Below are 4,948 nucleotides of genomic sequence, written 5' to 3'. Positions count from 1 at the left end.
TCGTGTACTCTCTTGTTTTGTTTGATGTCTTCCGAGACGGTGATGAGACTGATAGCACAGAGCCTGCATCAGTGAGCTGTGTGTGAGGTTGGAACATTATTGAACACATTATTGTGTTTTGGGATCTCGACCCAAACTAGAGACTAAAGGTCAGGATATCTGCCAATGCTGCTTTGATTTTGACCTTATTTTAAATGTTCCATCTTTGTAGAAGTGCAATACAAAATGTCTGTCCTGACATTTTATTGGACCTCGGTGACATGTTACGCAAAATATACATTTTCATGGCTTTTCAAGAAGAATATGTCTGGAGACCCTAAAGTTTCCTCCTGCTCCATCTATCAGAACACATGTGTTAGAAGGAGCTGGTCTGTGTGACGTAGGACCAACTCCAGCTGACCAACAACTACCTCGCTGTCTCGCGGTGAGTTCCTGCCTGTCTCGCGGTGAGTTCCTCGCTGTCTCATGGCGAGCCTGTATGTACTCTCATCATCTGAAGCCGTGTAGACCCAGTGCATTCACTTTATCTTGGACTGAAGTGTCCCCACAACAACTGAAGAACCCTTTCTCAACACGGGTCGGTACACAGCAGGATTCTCAAGATCTACCGGTTGTCCTTGAGTCGGGACATTAAACTTGGATGGTGTAAGTTTTTTCCGTTTTTATGTTCTTTACTGTTTATTTTGCAGGTTAGCCTGGTGGAGTTAGTTGTAGCATGTTGTGCGGCTAATGTGGCTAGCTTCGACTGTAACACAGGCTGGAGCAATGCGAGAGTCCATAATCAATACCCTCATAAATGTATTTTAGACTAAGCGTACTTTTCTGAACAATAGAACATACTACTATGTATATATTCATCTTTCAGAATGTGACCGTTTGTGTTTATGAAGCTCTGTTCATTTGTTTTCGTGCCTCAACTCATGGATTTGTCTCATGAGGAAAACTACTTCTTAACACTGCTGTTCATAAAACAGCTTCAAGAGTCTGTAGAAAATGCCACCAAATATCAATCTTTCTTTATTTGTTCTCTCAATCATACAAATACTTTTGATTAGGAGAAGAAACAGAAGCACTAGACTGAGCAGACTGAGATGTGCTGCAGTAGATGAAGTATACATCTATTGTAAATGATTAACTGTTGTATAGTGTCCCATTACACCCTTTCCTGAGACACGGGCCCCAGTTTAGTTTTCTCACACACAGTAAACTACCACAGCAGTGGATGGTTTACTGTGTGGAAAGGTTTTACTGACATCCTGGGATGTTCCAGCCCCGTCTGATTCCCAGAGCGTCAAATACAACATTTAGATTTATTACATTTATTACATTTGCTGAGCACAGACATGCTCCCCAGGGCATCAAACACCTTAATGAGCTTGTTAGCTTTCATGTTGACACCCACTACAGGTTTGCAGATAGACACTATATACTGTGTACTGTAGGTAACATGGCTGTATATTCACTCACATTAAAGGTGTTTAATGTGACAGTTAAACAGTTTCCTCCACACAATGATTTATTCTTAACTATGCTCCATTTCGCTCTTACCTCCTACAGGGATCATCAAAGTTCTACTTTACTGAGGAGCAGCAGGAGGCTCCCTGCTGAGAGGCCTGTTGAATACAGCGGGATGATGGTGAAAGGTCTGGGACAGTCTGCAGATAGAGATACACTCTGTATTACTGCATCAGGCTGTCCTTGGACCTTAACTACGTGTAGGCCTAGTCCACATACATAGGTCGTTTTTTAAACAGGGTTTTTCCTCGTTAGGTAAAAAAGAAAAATCCGGTTCACACAGAAAAAAAGTCTCTGTCCAGATGAAAACGCTAAAACACAATTGAAGCTCAGTCAAGGCCAGTGGGTAGAGTGGGACACACACACACACAGACACACACACACACACACACACACACCAGCGACATGACGCTGGGGTCTAGGTGGTGGGAGTGTTAGATAACATAGAAGCGACCTCCATAGTGCATTCTGGTGCCTCTGTTCCTCAACATGTTGGAAGAGTAACTGTATATTTACATGTACGTTATATGTCAATGTCAGGATCCCTGTCTGACCCATTGTGTGTTAACCTCTGTTTCCCCCCAATCTCCTCTCCTCATGTGTCTGTCATTCCCCTGTTTGTTTTGTTGTGCCATGTGCTTGGTGTTGTTTTCTCGGGCCTGCCTCCAGACACCTCCCATTGCCACTGCCCTGATTGATGCACAGCTGCGGACAATCTGGCTCATTACCCGGCAGCGTATCAACCCTGGTCTTGCAGGCCTGGGTCGTCAGTCCGTATTGTCTTCTGCCTCGGTATCCTCCGCCGCCGTTCCGTAAGTTGAACCCTGTTGTATCTTCCCAAACTAATCTCTCTCCTCTCTGCTACGGGTGTAGAGTACTGGTCGATCTGCGTACTCTCCGGTGTCGAGCCACGGGACATCACACCGTCGATCTGCCTGGCCTCCGGTGTCGAGCCACGGGCTCCACACCTTCACAGACCTTCAAAATAAAATCTGTTACATCGGACTCTGTCTCCTGTGGTCTTGCGTTTGGGTCCTACCCGTGAACTCCCGTGACAGTCAACTCCGGGGAGTTCACCTGAACTCAGACACCCCTGAGAGAGCAGCTGAGGCCAGCCTTTGTTTGGTCACTCATTTGGTAGGCTCCCTTTCTTTCCTTTTATAAATATGTTTAAAAAGCATGATTTTAAGAGTGAACTTGTAGAAACATGATGTATTCTCTCTAGCTGTGTGAGATAATGTTAAACATGTGTTATCTGCTGGATTCATGTTTGCTGAGGGACTAAAACTTGGAGGAATCGCTTCGGCTCACCAACCAAGAAGAAAGGTATGCTTAAGCAGAACGGAGAATGTTTTTTTTTTTTTTTTTTTTTTTTTTTTTATAGGTTTTTAGTCCCCTGAACACTATATTAACATGGTTCTTATAAATCTAGATTCACCTGCATGTCTTCCACTAGGAGGGGACGGTGTTCCAGCCTAGAAAGGTATTGTTTACTCTTACACTGCATGCTTTATAAAATGTTTGTTTAAAGGTTCCTTTTTGTATATTAATGTGTTATAGTTTTAAACAAAGACACTAGTTTTTCCATACTAGATATGTGCCTTTAACAGATCAATTCAATGGGCCACTTTCTGTATATGTTCTTGTGGGCCTTTGTGCTGTGCTGAAGGGGGACCGAGTGGTAGAGCTGGTATCTTGCATGTGTATCTTAACGTGTGGTTTGAGTTGCCTTAGCGAGTAGGTCCATTTGATTTGGGTTCATGTGCAGTGGTTTATTCATTATTTGCCTACATATTTTGTGACAAATTCCTCTTTTTACTCATAACTCCACACTGACCTCCCTGATGGTGCAGTTTAGCCCCACGTTGTTTATTTTCTTCATTTGTTTTGATTTATCTAATTTTACAATTTATTCCAACCCTCCTTTATTATGATCTGCATTTAGGCCTTTGATTGAAACCCACTTGTTGAGTGGAGACGAGTCTTTTATTCATGCATTGTCAACAAAGTCTATATCTTCAGTATAGTCTCTAGTTCCAGTTTGTTCTGGGTCTTGTGCATCGAGTATCACCTGGTCACAATGACAGGTATAGGTGCTGCTGTCCTACTTCTTGACTAACATGGCCAGTATGACAGGCTTCAACTCTGCCACTAGAAGTGTCTTCTTCGGTGCAGCCAGAGAATCCTCCACGTCCACATACCTGTTTCCAGTCTCGTTTTTAGGAGCAAGCCGACGTCCAGTTTCTCAGCAGAGAAAGCATCTTCCTCCTCGTTTCCTTGCCGGGAATCTCACCAGTTACTCCGGGTCACCCTGTGCAGGTAAGAACCTTTTCGGCACCACGCATTCTCCGGCTAAATCCAGCAAACGATCCATGCACACCACAGGGCCGAAAATCCCTAAACTCATACCGGCGTCCCTCAGAGCCGGCTCCTCGTGGCTGCAGCTCCACGCGCTCCGCATTCATTCACTTCAAGCCGCTCAACAATCAAGGTAAAGGCGTTAATCAGCAGGTGCTAGTTTTAGGTGCTGTCCAAACCGTAACATTGTGTAACGTTCCACTTACGAGTCGGAGACAGAGTGAAGTCCTTGCAAGAGGTTTATTAACAGAAACCGTCAACAGTGCCGAGCAACTCCAGCGAACATTATCGGTGTTCGTACAGTGTTTCATCAACTCTCTTCTTCGTTGGTTCCGGTCTAACGACCTTGACTAGCTCCCGACACAGAACAGGTAACCTCCTCCCCTCTGCTCTACCAATCACAGGCATGCACTTTGACTAACGTGTACAGTGCGTCCCGTGATTGGCCAGAGAGAGGGAGGTGACAGCCTGACCCCTCTACTACCAGCTCTTGCTGTACAGGGTCGCTACAATTGTTTCATTTTTCTCTTGGCGTTCAATGGAAGAACTATTACCAATGAACCTACCTTTACCACAACGGGATCTATAAGGCTCATCTTAAAGCAGGGATATTAGAGACACACACAGCTAGGACATATTTAACCCCTCTGTGTCCTAAGAGTATTAGATATGCAGCATTGCAGGCTCACTAGGTGGAACTTGAAGACATTGTCATGGTAAAAGAACAACTTGCAAGGTTCTCAGTACCTTAGTGTAGCCGTCCCAACCCGTGGCATTTATGGTAAGTAACTACAAGTACAGTTGTTCGGGACTGACAAGGTGTCAGTGGTCTCAGTGAGCAAAATATTACCATCAGTGATGGCTAAGAAAACGGAAAATCAATGTAGACATGAAATCAAAACGACAGTTGAAGGGACACAATTGTTCACGGTGATTGAGACGCACACATCCTTAAGATGTGACACATTTAAAGTGTGGACAGCTGAATGAGCTAACAGGACCACGTTTACGTCACTTCAACCAAAACATGGTGGTGCAGCACATGACAACATTCAAATATGACATGAGACAAGTC

The sequence above is a fragment of the Anarrhichthys ocellatus genome, unplaced genomic scaffold (assembly GCF_004355925.1).
Source record: "Anarrhichthys ocellatus isolate YVR2014 unplaced genomic scaffold, GSC_Weel_1.0 scaffold41, whole genome shotgun sequence".
Classification (NCBI taxonomy): domain Eukaryota; kingdom Metazoa; phylum Chordata; class Actinopteri; order Perciformes; family Anarhichadidae; genus Anarrhichthys; species Anarrhichthys ocellatus.
This window is presented reverse-complemented; position numbering follows the sequence as displayed.